We start from the raw sequence: 17,865 nt of genomic DNA, 5'->3' as shown, positions 1-17,865 counted from the left end.
TATATATGTGCATTAGGTTTTTACAAATTTGGACCAGGCATGGTGGCCTATACCTGTGATTCTACCACTTATATGGCAAAGATAGAAGAATTGTTCAAAACTAGAATGATCAAAATGGTGAGTTCTAAGCCAACCAGGGCTACATAATAAGACTGTTTCAAATAGATAAAAAGAAAATGATTCTACAGATTTCATGAATTCAAATTACATGTATCATTTCCTACAAGGTGGTTTCTTTGAGATGAGTAAAAGCACACGAGTGAACAGGCTAACGCTGCAAGGGAATGAAGAATCTTCCCCAGTTGCTTAAAGGCACATTTTCCTGTTTAACGCAACACCACTTGGACTAACTCTTCCGTGCGTTTCTAAAGAAGTGCCTGAACACTCTTCAAGAAAACCTCAGGTTAAGGGGCAGGTCGGTCCTGCTGGGCTGAGACCCTAAGCTGGAACAGTGAGGGTGGCATCTCTGTCCTCCTGGGCCAAGGCCCTCGAAAGACACCTCACGGCTGGCACAGCCTCTGCCTGTGAGATTGACGGCATCTCCTGGGAACTGTATCTCGGATTGGCATTAGCACCCTTCTCTGCCAAGTGCCTGCTCTCACCCCTTGGATGCCTTCCTTCCACACACAGAGGACTCTAGCTCTCCATGCTCCAGGCTCGCCCTGTCTCATGTAAATGGGACTGGGAATTCTGAATAACACATCTTGATTTTTCAATTCCTAAAACTTTAACAAACTTAAGTTTCCTTTCATTCTATTCCCATTCACACTCTGCAATGCTAAATGAACAGCGAAGAAACGAAAATGACAGAACCCTCAAGGGATTTCTCACACATCTGTGACATCATATTATGTCTGCAGATATTAACTGTAGCAGTAGTTAGGGGACATCCTGACCCTCCTGCCAACTGGAGCTAGTGTGTCCCTTTAGCAGCCTGCAGTTGTCCCTTGATGGAAGATGGGTGTCACTGTGAAAGGATCTTCTTTAGGATCTAGGGATATTCTCTGATAGAGAAGTGTTTTCTAAAACTGAGGAAGAAGTATCATGATGATCTCAGGTAGAACATGGGCCCGTGTGTTTAGAGATACACTGGGTCTTTATGAAGTGGGTTATTGGATTTTTGGTTTCTTTTGCTGCCGTTTCATTTTTGCAGTATTGACCTGAGACATATATACTGAAGAGTATCCATGTGTATGTGTATATACATATATATACCCACGTATATGCATGTTCGTGTGTATACACATGCGTGTACATATGTGTAGGTGTGTATGTGTATATGATTATACGTGGATGCATGTTTATATTTTTAGTGGAACAAATATTTCAAAAATATGACAGACCAATATTTTCTAGTCTAGCTTTTATTTTACTTAAAATTTCTTTGTCTTGTGGCTTACAATCCTGACTCGTGACCCACTCATGTGTTGTCAGGGAGCAGCCCATAGTCAGCCGGGTTGTCCCGAAGCTCCCTCATGTGTGATGAACATTTGGAGAAACTGAGGAGCCCTTACATACCCGCGTGTATATGGGACTGCTAGAGATTTTGCACTCTGCTTCAGCAAGTCTGATTTGGAGCCCTGACTCTGCACTTAAGAGCAGCTCAGGGTACTGCGGGCATTGTCAGTGTGAGAACGACCTCTAAGACTGACTGTAGCATCCAGTTGAGGAGACCAGGAGGCACAGATGCCACTGCACGGGATGCACTATCACCACACAGAAACTGCTGCCAAAGCAAGGGTCTTTGTTGTGAGGGTGTATCTGGAAGGATGGGGAGTTTGCTGCCCACCACGGTACCCACATGTGCAACTGGCACAGGCGCAGTGCCAGGAAAACGCTTGCTAACAAAAGGCCAGCAAAAGAAATGCCTGGCAGTGGTGGCGTACGCCTTTAATCCCAGCACTTGGGAGGCAGAGGCAGGTGGATCTCTGTGAGTTCGAGGCCAGCATGGTCTACAAGAGCTAGTCCTAGGACAGGCTCCAAAGCCACAGAGAAACCCTGTCTCAAAAAATGGCCATGCTGACTCTACACCCTCATATAGAAAAGATTTGCTAATTGGGCCTGTCAGTGGTCACCTTCGTATAAAATGGATTTGCTGATTGGTCCTGTAGGTGTTCACCCTCGTATAGAATGGATTTGCTGATTGGTCCTGTAGGTGTTCACCCTCATATAGAACAGATTTGCTAATTGATTCTGTCATTGTTCACCTTCATATAGAATGGATTTGGTGATTGGTCTTGTCAGTGGTCACCCTCATATAGAATGGATATGCTGATTGGTTCTGTTGGTGTATGCTTTCTGGGAATGAGCAGGGGCATTAATACATCTATTCATTAATAAATAAATATAATTAATGTGTCTATTAATAAATAATAGATACAGAGAACAATGTTCTTCAAATTGCCTCAGCTCACGGTGCAGATAGGGAGGAAGGAGAGCTGAGAAAGGGGCAGAGAATGCATGGTTCCTACTAGGGGCAGTCTGGCATATGGCTCTCCTCACCCTCGGGCAGAATGGCAGGACAACAGAAGCTGGATCAGCAATGGCGTCTACCTTGTTCTGTGTTCACGAGTCTGTTTTTCCATTTCACCCACTAATAAATTATTAACCAGGCTTTTGTGGGTTCTCACTTCAGGGTGTGCCAACACTGACGGCACCCACTGATGAGAGGGCAGGGGTATTGGTAAAACATACCACAACATCCAGCGTTGTCCGTACACCAAACAATTCTCTGCCCCAGGGGTTAAAAAACTTTGTCAGAACAGAAGTTCCAGAGAGAGAGAGAGAGAGAGAGAGAGAGAGAGAGAGAGAGAGAGAGAGAGAAAGAGAGAGAGAGATTTCCCCAGACCCCTCATTCTCTCGTAGAATATGAGACATGGGGGGGGGGGGGCTGAGGACCGCTAGGTGCGATTCCTGCCTCAGTGGATCCATTTCTGATGGTGGGAAAACAGCGGCTAAAGGGATCGCTTTCCTGTTCCGTTGAAGGCTGCCTTTAACCTCCGAGAACCAAGCCAAAGCCCAGAGAAGGCCAGCAAGGCTCAGGTAGAGTGGGCTGCACGGTAAGAAGTGAATGAGAAAGGGCTGAAGTGTGGTCACCCCTGCTGTGTCCCGGCCACTTTGCCGCCTGACTGTCGGCAGCTGATGTCCTTTGCCCAGAGGTGAAGTTTGCTCCTGTCTGCTGACACGGCAACCCCAGCATGTTAGAGATTCACATTCGTTGCCCTGGGAGATGATACAGAACTCCCCGGCCTGTCAGCTGGGATTTCCCAGCACCTACAATGGTACTGGCTGTTATCCTCAGGGATGGCTATCTCTCCCTGGCCCAGTTCCTACTCTACCACTGCTGGTGGTTTGTACTTGAAACCTCTCCTCGGGCAGATCTTCAAGGAGTCCTGGGCAGGGAGCAACACGCCGAGGGAAGACTGTTGGAATGGGTTGTGAATCATCTACTGGACCCCCTTAGGAGGTCCCGGAGTTCAGGACCAAGAACACAGCCTTGGAGCGGGCCCCACTCCTTCCAGGCCTCCAGAAACACAACTTCAGGCACATTCCATGCCCTCCCATGGAATAAGCACAACCACATCTTTTGCTCAAGGAAAGCATGGATCAAAGGAGCTGGGAGCAAACGCATAAACCCCATTAGTCACTGCAGCCCCTCAAGTCTAAGCGCCACAAGGCTACAAGAGCTCTAATAAGTAACAGGACATGGCTCAGAGAAGGGGGAGGAGTCTGGCTATAAAAGGATGAGGCCAGGGTGAAAAGCAAGGGCTGTTGTAACTGCCACAGACCCCAGAAGCCTCAGTGAATGACCAGCGGGAATGAAAAACCACAAAGCAACCCGGCTGCTGTTTTAAACATCAGGAGGCAATGGAAAGACATAAATTGTAAGACCCTAAGGGCAACGCCCCAGCACCCATCTTCCTTGTAGTGGGAATTCTGAACCACTAGACACCCGAAGGGGGAAGGTCACTATAAAAGCTAGGAACTAGAAAACCTGCTACAGCCATTCTGTGGCTAAGAGGTTCCTTACACAGAGCCTATGTTCGTGAGTACACGCATGTGTGTGTGCACATACTTGTTGGTACGTGTGTGTGTGTGTGTGTGTATGTGTGTGTTTGTAGCAAGTTTGTCTGACGTCTGTCTGAGGCTGTTGCCCAGCAGGAACTTGTCACCTAAAGTTCTTGCTGTCATCAAAGTTTGGAACCTTGCTCCCTAGCTAGCTTTGGATTTGCACACATATGGTACCATGGGAACACACTCTCCTTGGGACTCAGCAGAAGGTGCCGTTTGCTACACCTCACCTTTACAGAGAATTTCCAGTTAGGGACGCTTCATTCTCTCCAACCCTACGAGGAGAGAGACATTCTATCCTTAGGTCTGTTGGGAGTGGATCATGGGTTTTTCTTCTTTCTTTCTTTTTTTAAGAGCAAAGAGCATCCAGCTTTTCTGCAGGCCTGCCTATTCCCTTATTCATACTGCAGGCCAGCAGGCCTTGTCTGTGTATATGCCGGGTCATCTGAGGACACCGGGGTGCTCATTTTAAAATTAGATTCATCCTAATTATATGAAAACAGCCCACGTGTGGTTGGCCAAAACACCAGGAAAGCATTACTCAGCACCTGCCTGCTGGGTGTGCCCTCACCAGGACAGCCCCGGACTAGTTTAACAGCAGGCCCTGCCCTCCGAGAACTTCAACTCTAACAAAGAAACGCCCACTTGACAAACAGGAGCCAGGAGCGCTAGACACTGGGCAACAAAGACGCAATTGGCGTCAGGGGACATAAACATGCAGTGTTCCCTGTAGACAGAGGGTGAGGGACACTGTCACCAAAGGGGCACAGGCCTTCAGGACAGAGTCGGGGAGGATTTCAACCTAGATTCTATACCTACTCTTTCTTCTCTGTTGTCAAGTTGGAAACCAAAGGTGGGGCCTCCAGCATGCTAGGCAAGCTCCATATGGGCTCAGCCCATGTGGGGCAAGATTTTAGGCACTGGTGAAAAAAAAAAGTGTGTGTGTGTGTGTGTGTGTGTGTGTAGGCGTGCATTTCTATGTGTGTGCATGTTTGTGTGTGCTTGCATGTGCGTGTGTGTACACTGAACTCATTTTTATTTCTTTTTCACTTTCCTCTTTTGGTGGTGAAGATTGAATTCAAGTCTCCATACTTTGGGTGTATTTTAATCCATCACTGAGTCACACCAGCAGCGTTACTATACCATCTCCTAGAAGGGATTTGGATATCTGTAGCTTTTTTATCTCCATGGGGGTTCTGGACCCCTACCCACATCAGGATACAAGGGAGACTTCGACTAAACTCATTCCCAATGCAGCAGCATCCGGACACTCTACTTCGTAGAGGTTATTTTGAGGTCTCAATGTTGCTGAAGGTCAAGTCAAATTTTTATGGAGGGCTTCTCTCGTAGCCTTTTAAAGAGTCCTGGGATTTGCAAACTGTGACAGTATTGTGTCTGTTGTACTCCGTTGATGTCACTGAAGTTCGAAGCCAGTAGGTTACTCGCCAGAGGTGGCAGAGCCAGCAGGCGGCAAGGCCAGGCTCTCTATAGGCTGTTTTGGATGCTGATGCAGAAGTCCACTCCCTCTAACTCAGCCCAGGCCCTGATCTCTACCTCTCCAGTGTCACGCTCACAACTGATGCAGGACAAAGGATCTTCCATTTCTGCACTGTATAGGAGGCCAGTAAGAGAAGTGGTTCCCACCTCCCCCACTGCTCCATGACAGGGTATCACTGGGACCTTTGGTGGGTCCCATCACTGGATGTAAGGAAGAACACCAAGAGTTTCACTTCAGCACAAGCTAGCTGCCTCTGTGAAGATGCTGACAGGACTGGCTGCTTCGCGCTGGGAACTGCAGACTTCAAATTAGCAGAGATAGACTTGTTCACAAGGGAGCTGGACCCAGGGCAATGGATGCATCCCATCATGCTTCTCACGTATCCCCTGTGTGATTCTGGTTATTAGTTGCCATGTCTGTCTGCTTCCCTCTTTCTTTTACTGAGAATTGCACCCAAAGTCTTAAACCTGCTTGGCAAACACCCCTGAGCAACACCCCTGCCTTCCTTGCTTCCTAGAATAAAATATTTTAGTAGGAAGTAGTAAGGTTTTCAGAAAGGTAAAATACAGCTGTAATTGGAAGGAAGGGAGCTCTTTTTTTCTCCCTGCCTTGTGTTTATTATCCTGCCTATTATGGTTTCTTTGTGGGGGGGGTATAGTTACAGGCCAGGCTGATTATGTGATAAATGATATTTATTACTGGGACATAAATACACAAATACCTTTTTATAGCCAAAAAAGAGATGACCAATTTTAGTAAGCAATATTACAATAAATACTAGAAAAATTAATGTTTTGTAAATCAAACTTGTTTAATGCACCGTTTTAACAACCTAAAACACTTACTTCAGGGAAAAAAAATCAACACCTCTGTCAACATGCCCAGAATTGTCTCTGGCTTTCTGCTTTATGACATCTCTAAAGTATTACGTTGTTTAAAAGATACTGGACATTAAAATGCCTCTCTAACATTGACAGACTGTTCACTTGTCAATGTTTCCAATAATAGGGAGTCAAATAAAATACAGATTAAAATTAAATGTACTGGTTGCTTTTTATCAATTAAAGTGATTATCAAAAATAATTTCAGACAGCACTGTGAGTGCTACCGGAGGTTCCCTGGCCTCAAGCCGCCACACTGTTTCAAAAATAAAGCTTTATTGGTATATGGTGTGCCCATGTGCTTACATATTATCTATGGCTGCTTACTCGCCAGAGCTATAGACCCAGAAAAGCTTCAACTGATCCTGTATGTCTTGAAAGTAGATAATATGCACTATATGGACTATCATAGAAAATTCTTGCCAAATGTAAGGCTAAAGATAAATGACATGGTCTAACTAGCCAAATTCCAGGTCTGATAAACCAAGGGATTTATTCAAACTACTTTCATTTGTAACTCGGTAGTATTTCTATAATGCCATCCTCTCATCCATTCGTTCCCACCATCCATTTACAATTTCAATTAAAGACCCAAACCCCAGACAGTTAAGAGGTTCAATAATTAATACTAAAGAATGAGTTTTAACACAACACCAGCATTATTTCTCTCTGGTCACAGAAGAAACACAGCAATTGTATTTATGGCCGACACAGGAGTCACAGTTACATTGCAATTTAGGATCACACATAACTATGAAGACGATGAAAGATAAGTCTTTAATTTCATCTGCAAATATCTTAAAGACAACCTAAACTATAGTCTGTTTTCAAATTAAATTTGAAACTCCCCAATTATAAAATCAGCCTGCTAAAAATATAATCAGAATTAAGATGAGAAAAAAAATTTCACATATTGAAGAAAGTTAAACCTGTTCCCAAAGACATCTGGCAACGTATAAGAGCCTAGGCTAAGTCGGCCTTCCTTCCTTGGCCAGGAAAGCTCCAGTGTCTGAGGTCTGTTTGCTCCAGCAGCCTCCCTTGCCGTCCTTCATGTGTGCACGCACCAGACTCCTCACAGGTTTCTGAATGCTTTACAGTATGCCCACCCCCTATGCTATTTCCTGTTCTTTCTGTCCAGAACCCTCTCTATTCCTACCTACACATTCCCACTGCGTGTTGTGTTGATTATGCCACAGGACTTATCAGAACTATAAGAGCTTGTCCCATATCCATACTGCTGTTACTATGAATACTCAAAACCTGATAGGACCTAGACATCCGGGGTCCACACCGTATACTGGATCTTTACATATTACAGAGACAGAAGCTGAATACTCCATGAATCCAGGTTTAGTCCCCCCACACCCACCACTCAGTCTTAGCTCCTCCCCATTTCTGTGACAGTGGTCCACAGATCCCCGCATCCCCACCACCCAGTCTGGCTCCTCCTCATCTCTTACTGCCAGTGATTCTTACTATGGCAACTTTGCTGCCCATTATACAAACCCCGGAAACATTTTTTGGCAGTTACAACTGGTGCCACTTGCATTAGTGGGTAGAGGCAGTAATGCTGGCAAACTTGCAGTGTACAGGACAGTCTCCCACCAAAGTCTTATCTGGCCCCAAACACTACTGCTGCCTGATATTGAGACACACTGCACTACACGGTCCCCTCCTGTACACAGTCCCAGAAGGCTCTGCAAATTTAAGGTTTTTTTTTAAAATGTTTGTCATGGTGATTTGTATCACTCCTGGTATCTAGCATATGCTCAAATCATTGAGGATGGCTGGATGAATGAATGGACTCTGAGGGTAGGGTCCGTATATTTAAAACTTTGTTTCATGGAAACTTCGGTTGTGAAGTTGTGATAATCTGTTGAATCTGAGCATATATTCATCTTCCCCTTCCTTCTTCCTTCCTTCCTTCCTTCCTTCCTTCCTTCCTTCCTTCCTTCCTTCCTTCCTTCCTTCTTTCCTTCCTTCCTTGCCTTTCTGCCAGCTTCCCTCCTTTTTTTGGGCTTGAGACGAACAGAGTCAAGGCCGACCTCAAATCATGATTGTCTCCCTTTAGTATCCCAAGTGCTGGGATTATAGGTCTGCAGAGCACTGTGCCCAGCATGAGAACGAATTTAAGTAATACTAAAGAATGCATTTCCAGGCACAGCTTTACCTTATGAATCAATTCATAAAGTAAAGTGCTGAGTGTACAACAAAATTAGCAACCAGAATAAATAGGGTTTGATACCTAACAAGGCCCTGGAGCAGAGCAATTTGTCCAATTCCTTATAAAGATAAAACTACAGAAACAATTAGTATCAAAGGACAGTCTATCTATCTATCTATCTATCTATCTATCTATCTATCTATCTATCTATCTATCCATCCATCCATCCATCTATGAATGAAGCAATCCGTGTTAAGTGCCTCTGGTCTTCTTTTTCTTTAACAAAAACAATCGTACAAGAGTATACCATCTTCTACTTTTCCCTGTGTTGGCTACATTTCAGATATAAGTGTATTAGTCAGGATCTGTAGCTCCTGGAAGACGGAAGAAATTACAGTAAGGTTTAGATGGGATTGTAAACACAAGTGGAAATACAACAGAGACGGACCATTCTCCAGCTTGTGGAGATTACCACTTTAAACGTTAGAAAACAGGCAAAGAGATTATACAGATCATTATCACTATGATTATATTTTAAAAGTCACAGGACTTCAAAATCATTGTAAAACACCTCTGTGGTGGTATCACTCAGTATTGCATACAAACTGCCAGAGGGTTTTTTCCCCCCATGGAAAGCCAACCTGTTCCATTCATGATGAAATACAGTAAGAGACTAAATCAAATGAGCATGATTATCCAAAGTGCAATTCCAAGAATTCTGCTTCACAGCCTCTCATGGGTAACAATGGCCATTTGTTGCTTAATGCACACGCATGCTTGTAACACACACTCACTTGACCAATATGGTGACGGCATAGGTTTCGCTACCTACCCTCCTTACCCTTGCATCTGAACACTGAAAAAATAGACTCGGAGATTTTATATTAAGTGGCTATGCTCAGGATTTCCAAGACACGATCGATGAAAAACAAAACAAGCTCATAGTAAAATACAGGCTCTCTTAACATATCAAAGAGTCAGAGAAGAAAATGAAAGGGTTGGTAGAATCTATTGCCTGGGACCTCAGCATGGGAAGCATTTCATAGCACGGTATGGGCAGTGCCTTTGCCACTGTGTGTGAGAACATGACACACGCTTGCTACAGAGACAGATTCTCCAAGCTTGAGCATGGAAGCTGGTGAGCCATGGGTGCACACAGTAGAAAAATGTGAGAGAAAGATGAACAAGTCGCAAATAGCATGGTTGTTAGCCTCAATGATTCTCCACTGGACCCATGTTGCTGGACCATGGGAAAACAGTCCTGGGAGAGCAAACAGATTGTGGAAGGCAGTGTCTGAACCATCCTGACAGAGCAACAGATGACAAAGGGTAAGAATATTCTGTGGGTTCCTGAATGTCTGTCACTAACCCATGTGTAGCCTCTCAATCTCCTCATCACAGAAACACACGCCAAGGACTTCAATTGCCCAACTGCACTCCCCCCTTTGGTTTCAGTTGAGTTACTACTCATGGCTCCCCCAACTCCTTAAATTCTGTACCACAGAAGAGAGCAATAGTTTTCTTTTGGGGGTCTGGAAACTGGAGCGAATAACAGAGTTTAACCTGGCCTTCCCTAAATGTTGTATGCGCCCCTCCATTAGGAGGCAATATTCCACACATGCAGAACATGTTTGGCACGTGTGAGCAACCGTTGGTAAAACAGGATCCAGAAAAATGAAAACTAGAAGAAAATATCATGATGAAGATAAAATGGATGAAGAAGATAAAATGGAATTCGGATGTATAGGACAGACACATCTTAAAACCATAAGTTGGACTATGAATCTGCCCTTTTGTTTTTGGTCTTTCAAAAATATCTACATAAATATCAATTAATTTTTGGTAATCAATGCCTAACAGACAATTCAAGGTTATATTTTCTCGATGAAGTCTCAAATATGGTTGGTTATTCTGGGTTTTAAGACTAGATATACATATTGTGATGATTTAATGTGTTGTGAACATCTACGGCCACTGGGCGTATGGTCAAGGATATTCCTTATGAAGACATATGTCTGCAGTGATGAAAGGGCCACAGGATGTTTCCCTAGACACAGCCTGCCAAGCCTCTTGGGTTCCAATTCAGGCCTTTCGATAAGTTTAGAAAAGGTACCAGAGTTCATCACAGATACTGGTTTATCAGTGACCAAGAGCTGCCAGTATACAAAGTCTCCAGTGCCTCCCGAAATCAGGGCATTAGAGACCCAAGAACATTAACAATGATGCCAATCACTATACTGATTCCTAGCTAGTTAGATCTCTGAGAGGAGGATATGGAAGCATAGGATTGTGATTCTGTGCTTTGAATGTGATACATGCTTAAGTTCCATAATGCACTAGAAAGTTCTGGAACTGAAAGTGGAAGATGAGCATGCTCTGTCAGAAACTCCTTGACCTGAACACATTCAAGTCCTTAGCACTTGGCATCAATGGGATGGATTCTGGTGAGATTTACACCATACCACAAGACAGGAAGCTCTTACAAACAGTGACTTTATCCCACCCCAACCCTAGCTAAGATGTCTTAGGAGAAACTCCAACAGGTTTTCTGTTTCCTCAGCTGAGGACACGACAGCATAGCTGGACTTAATCTATGCACATTGTTACTGGCTATCCCCGAAACTTCAAAGCATGTGACAGGGCCAGGTACACAGTAGATATGAAAATATCTGTAGACTGAGAAACTAAATCAAGGCATGAAAACGACCTTCAAGCAAACAGGAGGCTAACTTGCCATGGATTGCTTATCCAGGTTTGACACAAACTGAAGTCCTAATCACAGAAACAGTCACATGCCCTGGCTCATGATGTAATCCTGACATTTATTTTTGGCCAAGCCATGTTGAGAGATGGCGCTTATACTGACATGGAAGGGGAAGAGAAACACTACCCAATCCTGACCCATCCCTCTTCCAACAACAGTTTCCTCAGCATCCGTGTCCCCAGGTCGTCCCTAGGCACTCAGAGACAGCGATGGGGCTCTCACCACAATTTAGAAGTGGGACAGAGACGGAAACAGACAACCCTGGAAGACAGAGCTACAGAGATCAAGGCACAAGGCATTAGTGGGTCCTTGCGCAGGTAGTCCGGGACTCTGGGGTCATTTTCAAACACCCAGCTTTCCTGTCCTCTCTAGTTGTTCCAGACCAAAGTCAGGCTGACGCACTGGATCTTTGAGAAAGTTAGCTTAGTGAACATGTTAGCTATTCAGTCTGCTAGTCTCCTGGGCTCTGTCTAATTACCGAGGCTACGACAGAACCTGTACCATTGGACCACAGCAGCTTAGTCCCACAGAGAATTTACCCTGGGATTTTTATTTCTTCATTATGCCCTCTGCAGCTGTCTCCTCTTGAGAGCTGGCCAAAGACATGACCACATAAAGAACTCGACTTCATTTTCTGTGACTCTGTTGAAATACTGCCCATTGTGACCTTGTAAGAGTTGTCAGGCACCATGGTGAACACCCTACCTGGTACCTGACATCTGGTTTGTTCTCTTGATAATCAATTCCAGATAGACACCATCCCCCCTTTTCTGTTAACCTGGCTACCACCAAGTTTGGCACTATATTAAATATGCTAAAGCAGTAAGCCCTTTGGATTTCGGTGTAATTATCTTCCTCATTCCCCCAAACACTGATTTTGTTCTTCCCTCCCGCTAGTAACAATACGAGCATTAATTATGTTGTAGGATTTTTTTTTTAGTTAAAATTATTTTCACTATTATTTTTTTACAATAAAAGTATATGTGTGAAGCTATATGTATTCAAGTGCAGATGCCCAAAGAGTCCAGATGAGGGCGTCAAATCCCCTCGAGATGGAGTTACAGGCGGCTATGAGTTGCCTGACATGGGTGCTGGGAACTAAACTCAGGTCTCCTGTGACATCATCGAGCACTCTCAATTGCTGAGCCATCTCTTCAGTCCCGCTTTGCGGGGGTTTTGTTACGTATTTCCTCAGGCATATTTCTGAAACTTGGTTCTCTATAAAAATAAATTGCCATGATTACCAGCTGCAATTTCCTTGAGTTCTGAATTGGCAAGAACTGCCACGCACAATAGTTTTCAGATGACCCTTTAGGTACCACATGAAAACCCAGATAACTGAATATTTTCCACAGCCACCTGGATGAGACTATGCTGTTGAAAGAGGGAAAAGGAGGCACAGGCAAAGCCTGTGACAAACAGCACATAGTAATGAGTGGGCTATTTATAAATCTATCACCAAGAACTTTTCTAGGCTGTGGTGCACCCAGCAAGCCTGATTTCTCCTTCGCTAACCACCATTTTTGTAGCCTAAACACGACCACTGAAAGCCCTTGGTCCTCTCTGAGCTGCCAAACCCAGAGGCCTTCCCAAGACCTGCAAGAATAAAAGTCCTCATGTCCACCTGGTGATACCCAAGGTTGGGAGTTTCACTCTCGGTTTTGACAATGAATGCCTCTGGAACAAGGAAGATTTTTTTTTCTCTGAAACTCAGGAACTAAAGGTATCAGGCATCAAGTGGACTGAGGACATGAACAGCAAAAGCACAGCTGAGCATGTATACATGGCCAAGGCAAGCAGGAGGAACCTGGAGAAATAACTATACAGAAGGGCAGAGCCATTACTTCCAGATGGAGAGAAACAAGGGGTGAGAAACAAATGCAAAGATTGAGTCTTAATTGTGTGTGTGTGTGTGTGTGTGTGTGTGTGTGTGTGTGTGTGTGTGTTCACACCTTACCAGATACGGCATGTCCAAAGTAGCAATGGTTGAAGTACTTAGTCAGGCATCTGGGGGAAGACAATGCCTGGGCACACAACCTCTCATTTGTTCAATTAAAATTTACCCAGCGCCTACTGTGTGCCAAGCATCCCTGCAGATGCAAGGAGAGCAAAAGTGAAGGAAGCAATCAATACTGGGGTCCTCCAAGACTCCACACTGTCATCTAGAATATTCAGAGTTTAGTTTCAAGAAGAAACTGACAAGTACCAAAGGAACAGTCCTGAACATAGCCAGTACTGGGCAGGGGGCGGGGAGGGCAGAACAAAAGCAGAGAGACCTCTGAGAGCATGAAGGACTAACTCCCTTCAAGTGCTCAAGGAAAGGCTGTCTAAGAAGGTGACCTGGAGCCTATACCAGAGCACAATGGGAAAGAAGCCCGTCACCTTTCCTTTCATTGCCATGAAAAAGACAGGAAGCTCGCTAGTGGCTCCAAGCATCCTCCCTCCATCTACAAACAGGCAAGGAGGGGGCCTCGACTTTCTCTTCCTAAGGAGAGCTTAACAGAGCACCTTTCTCGGGGGGGGGGGGGGGGGGGGGGGACGGGGGGGGGGGGGGGGGGGGGGGGGGGGGGGCTGGATCACAGTGAAGTTGCAGCTCATTTCTTGTGAGAGCAAAATCTACCACAGAGAAGTTGGAAGGGGAAAGCTGGAGTATTTGCTCTGCTCTTAATGCCAGTTACTTTATTTAGCAACACCTCCGTGTCAATGAGATTATGCTTCTGCATTGTAATGCCAACAAGAATTGTTTCACTTTTTAAAGAAAAAGGGAAAATAATTACGGAGCTATGTTCAGCCTCATCTACTCTTACTCACAAAATAAAGCAGATTTTCCCACCTTCACTACATAATAAACCTTTAAAAATAGTATTAGTATCTATTTAACATGGGCAAACGGTAAATTCCTCTCCACCAATCTCTTCACATAAAAAAAAAATGCCCCAAGCAAAGCACTTTTAAACTTAATTTCTGCCAGGGTCAACTGAAGCACAACCAATCAGCATGAAAACACCCTAAAGTTTGCCACTGTTCCAAATACTTCCTACTCAAACACCTTTTCGTTAATGGTTCCCGGCACACGCCTCCTTTCAGGACGAGAAATAACAGGCTGAAGTGAAGCCGGGAGATCAGTCATCCAGAATATTCAGAATGAATCATGGAACATTTTTTTTTAACCAAAAAGAAATTTTTATTCCTTTGCAATACAGTGAGGCAACATTTCATGACAGCGTCAACAAACAAGCTAAGCCAGAGCCAAACCATCTAAAGACACTTCCCGACAGATCTATGGGGCTTATAGCACGTTCATCATTAACAAAATTGCCGTGTTCTCCTGTTCACGCGCTTGATCTGCTCAGTTTCACAGCAGGTCTTTAACAACGACCACTAGTACCTAGCATCAACCAGACTTGAGGAGGGAGGATTTAGTCAATGTTATTTTCTGATTCAGCAGAGCCTTTGAGTTCTCCAGGCTCTGGAAAAGACGGTATGGGAGACCCAACCTGCCTGTCCAGGTGCTCCTTTCTTTATTTGACTCACTTTAGGAATGCCTAATAGATCCTTTAAAAACTTCTCATTTGGGGCAAATTATACTTTTAGCCTTTAATTTAAAAACATAAACAACCCACGAAGGCACACCCCGCCCCCCCCCCCTTAAAAACACACCAGAAGGCTTTAAGAATTAGCTCCCGTAATAATCCCACTGTGGTCACGGGAATCTTCCTTCAAAATGACAACTGACACTAAGCAATGAAAACTCTCCAAAGACGCCTCTCCCCATCGTGGGGCGCACAGCCGACACCACCTGGGTCACCACCGACCCGAGCGACCCCAAAAGATGATGCGTCAAGAGAAGCAAAGCAAAAGAGCGACTCTGGAGGGAGCGAGCCCGAGGAGGCAGTGAGAGGCAGAACCACCAGACTCTGGCCAGAGCCTGTAACATTCGGGAGCTTTCTCTTTTCCAAACCCTCGAGTTCCGGGGCAGGAGGAAAAAGAGGGGACAGGAGGCTCACAGTCCCTTGAAACGCCCACCCCCGCGCCTGTCAGCCTCTTCCAAACCCCTATGTCCTACAACTTCCTCCTCATGGAAACTTCCACTGGTTCAGCGCCCAGGATGTCAAACTCCATTTCACAAGGAGCCTGTGCCCAGCTGGGTTCGGGCTTCAGCTTCCTGCACCCGGGTGCCCGAGCCCGAGAGGAACCGGGGCGCAGAGGCCCGCGACAGAAACACCCCGCGGCGCCTACCACTCGTGCCCGGCCCGCAGGACTTGTCGCCCTCGCCCCCCCCCCCACGCCTCCCCTGCGCCCCCGCCGCGCCACGTTACCGGAGCGGTGGAGCCTCGCGGTGGCGCCCCGAGGCGGCGTGCGGGCGAGCTGCGGCCGAGCAGCCAGTGGCCTCCGCGGCGGTGCTCGAATTAGCCATGCAAAGTTAATCCCGCCGCGTCACGCCGGCCGCCCGCCCGCCCGAGGCTGCGCCGTGCTCGGCCGAGCTGCAGTCTCCTCCCCGCTCCGCCCCCTCCGTCGCGGGGTCCCGTGCGGCGCGGGCCACCCTGCGAGCTTGACTCCCTTGACCTGTCAACTCTCCTCCCGCGCCGGGGGGGCGCGCGGCCGGTCCCAGGACACTGGCAACCCCTCCGCGGCGACCTGAGAGGGCGGCGAGGTGCCCGAGGTCCCGCCTCCCGGGGTGCAGGCGCACAGCCTTACTCGGGACTGGGGCGCCGGCTCCACGCCGGCAGGAGCGCCGCTGACCGTTCGTCCCCTCCGGTCCTCCAGCCGGTCTGACTCGCGCAGCAGCCGCGGTTGGCTCACACGCGGCTGGCTCAGTCTATCCCAGCTTCGTCAGGAGCGCAGAGACGAAATGGCCTCCCGGCCGCGCACCCCGTCCGCCACTCGGGTGCCCCGCGCTGCCTCCTGTGCACCTGCCGCCTAGGTGCACCGTGGTACCAGCGTCTTGTGCGCCACCCTCCTTGGGGTCACGTAGCTGCGGGTCTGGTAGCCGCGCGCCCACCCACCCGACTGCTGGCGCGCGGAGGTTGGAGTTGGGCGGTCATTCCTGTAGTTGAAAAGGCAGGAGTGTGTGTGTGTGTGTGTGTGTGTGTGTGTGTGTGTGTGTGTGTGTATGGGTGGGCGGGTGTGTGTGTGTGGGGGGGGGTGTGTGTGTGTGTGTGTGTGAGAGAGAGAGAGAGTGAGAGAGAGAGAGTGTGTGTGTAAGACAGAGAGAGGGGGAGAGAAAGACACAGACAGAAACGAAGCAAAACACACACACCACTTTCTCCCACTTTGGCACAAAAACAAGCTGTTCCCTTCATTCCCTTGAACTGTGGTTGGAACAGCAATGCTTTACTGATGGTTGTCAGATACACTGAAGAGCCTGAGAAGCTGGGTCCGTGTGTATGGGTGGGCGGGTGTGTGTGTGTGGGGGGGGGGTGAATGACGGGAGATAAGGGGACCTCCAGTAGCACAACCCTCTGGGTTCGCCCGAGAGCGCGGCAGGTGTCGCCGCGCTCCTCCTTCCGCCCCCAAACTACTTGTGGCGCGCGTGGGACCACGGGGCTCTCAGATCCTCCTGGGGATCTTGACGCTATACAGTCCCCACACCTTGCTTGCCCTGAACGAGCTGTGCCCTCCTGGCACACCCTATTATCCTCCTCCTGGGAGTGTGTGCCGGGCTCGTTCCACGAGTAGGGTTTAAAGGGACACCTCATTTTTTTTGTCTTGGAAATATATAAATAAAACCAGAAGACAATAATAATCTCTACCCTTAAAGAGTTCAGTCCTTACAAACACACAACTCCGAAATGTCCATACCTCAAGTCCTGAAAGCCAAGCGAGCACTCAGGTTAGGAGAAAACACAGCGTGCGACTGGTGTTCTGCTCCAGATGACCCGGACCGTCTCCGGGCTTCGCCTCGGAGGTAGGCTTTATTGGAAAAATGCCGAGTACTCAGAGAACACGTTGCCAGTGGGAAGTTACAGTTGCGACAAACTACTTTGAGGACAGAATACAATTATGCTCTTAAGCACAGTGTTGGAAATACCTTGAAATTCTTTCTTCAATATACGCAGGCAACGCAGCGCAGTGCCCCGAGCCTGCCTGCATGTAACTAAACGGGGGGAATAATGTCTAGATCATTGTAAAGAGTTTTCTGGATTTCCCACGGGTGATTAGGGTTTTGTTTCGGCGTCCCTTGGCCGCCTGCAGGAAAGGTGAAGGTTTGCACTAGCAACTGCGGTGAATCCGAAGCTGTCTTCTGCCTGGGCAGAAAGAATTCAGCAGGATTCAGGAGAGAAAGCTTCAGATAGCAGCTTTTGGGCGAAGACGTTGTCTTTCCCGCGCAGACTCGGTTGCCCTTTGGATTCTTCGTAAGACATTTGGGTTTTACTCTTCGCCCCAATGAAGCCGCACCAATAGCTTGTGGGCTCTAGAGTGAGGGTTGTTTTGCAGGCGAGTTCCTGGGCTTTGTTCCAAAGCTGCCTTGGGATGTTTTGGTTGG

At 46.9% G+C, this 17,865-nt stretch overlaps 1 protein-coding gene across 5 annotated transcripts in view; it reads right to left on the bottom strand.

The window, feature by feature from the left end:
- The window catches only part of Thrb (thyroid hormone receptor beta), a 326,708-nt gene extending 309,420 nt beyond the window's left edge, over positions 1-17,288 (bottom strand). For 3 of the 5 annotated variants that reach the window (XM_050140635.1, XM_050140628.1, XM_050140627.1), the window contains exon 1: positions 15,698-15,972. The gene's annotated coding sequence lies outside the window, so the exon portion shown is untranslated. Of the gene's footprint in view, positions 1-15,697; positions 15,973-16,076; positions 16,246-17,180 lie in introns of those variants that run through there. The other 2 variants (XM_050140634.1, XM_050140632.1) reach the window with 2 other exon arrangements.
- Between the last annotated feature and the right edge of the window lie 577 nt (positions 17,289-17,865).

Source organism: Alexandromys fortis, unplaced genomic scaffold (assembly GCF_014885135.2).
Source record: "Alexandromys fortis isolate MF-2015 unplaced genomic scaffold, M_Fortis_MF-2015_v1.1 scaffold_46, whole genome shotgun sequence".
Lineage (NCBI taxonomy): Eukaryota > Metazoa > Chordata > Mammalia > Rodentia > Cricetidae > Alexandromys > Alexandromys fortis.
Note: the sequence above shows the minus strand (reverse complement) of the source record. Positions and strands in the feature narration are given on the sequence as shown.